This window comes from Gastrolobium bilobum, unplaced genomic scaffold, assembly GCF_033153095.1.
Source record: "Gastrolobium bilobum isolate Gb01-03AN ecotype WA unplaced genomic scaffold, APGP_CSIRO_Gbil_v1 utg64224, whole genome shotgun sequence".
Classification (NCBI taxonomy): domain Eukaryota; kingdom Viridiplantae; phylum Streptophyta; class Magnoliopsida; order Fabales; family Fabaceae; genus Gastrolobium; species Gastrolobium bilobum.
This window is the reverse complement of record NW_026899698.1, coordinates 21,292-22,540: the sequence shown is the minus strand read 5'-3', so window position 1 is coordinate 22,540 and position 1,249 is coordinate 21,292.

The window sequence follows — 1,249 nt, the reverse complement described above, 5'->3', positions numbered from 1 at the left end:
ACAAACAGGGAAACATCTCAATCCTTTCTTTTAAATTCTTGTGAATATAGTTTTAGGTAGTTTAGGAAGTGTTTTATATGTACAAAGGTTGGATTTAGAGTTGAGATGATGTGAATTTTATGAGGATAGGATGATCAAAGTTTTACATGATGGATTAAACATTTTTGATGCAATTTGAAATCCTTGCATATGTGCTAAATGATATGTTTGCATGACTCATGTTATGTGAGGAGTAGAGAGATCAGGTTGATGTATATAGAGGAATTCAAGCATGCACTCTGAACTGTGAGACATTGAGCCTATACAGAAATTTTTTTGTTCAGAGAGCACTTCACTGTATGAGTAACTCTAGAACTTGCCCTGTTTCTAACTTGAAATAGTTCATGGTTTGTAAAGTAGAGCTCATTGAGGCATTTTTCTTTTGAACCAAATTTTCTTATTGCATGGAAGCCTTAAGCCAAAAATTTTGTGATAAAACTAAGAGCCCTGCACTTATTCCAGATCCTAAATTTTCAGATTATGTGTTCAGATAAGGGGTAAGGAGGAAAGCTCTGTAGGAGAAAGGTGTTTCTGCAATGAACAAAAATATTAAGTGTTAAGTGTTGGAAATTTGGAGAAAAAGAAGAATGCAATAAAAAAAAAGGGGAAATGAGGAAGTAAAGGCACAAAGTGCTTGGTTTGGAAAAGGAAAAGGAAAAGAAAAAGGAAATGAGGAAAAAGGGAAATCAAAACAACACAAAGTGTTGAAAGTTGGAAGAAAAGGAGGAAGGAAGTTCAAGAAAAAGAAAAGTTGTAGAAAAGGTGGTGAAAAGAGTAAATGAAAAGGAAGAAGAGAATGAGAAGGATTAAGGAGTACATAGATAAATTCAATAGTGATCCTCCTCTTATCTGAATCTGATCCATCTATCTAACCTTCTGCAACATCAAATCCTACCTTTAGCCAACTACATGCCAAGCCATTTTTCCTTCTTCTATACAGAATCCTATTCTTAGTCAAGTCATACCACCAAAAGCCTCTTTTGTTCTGCTTATGAATCACTGTCACTATGGAAAGTGAGAAGACGGGCAAGCTTATAGTAGTTTGAGTGCAGTGGAGATTGAGTGATGAGTACACCCTTAGACACTAGAGTGCAAGAGAGTTTATTCTCACAATTTTTGAGAAGTTCCAAGTGAGGGGGTGTTTTGTGTTGAAAGTCTCTGCATTTCATCTTACTGATCTGTTGAAAGTCATTGTAATGAGGTTAAGCAA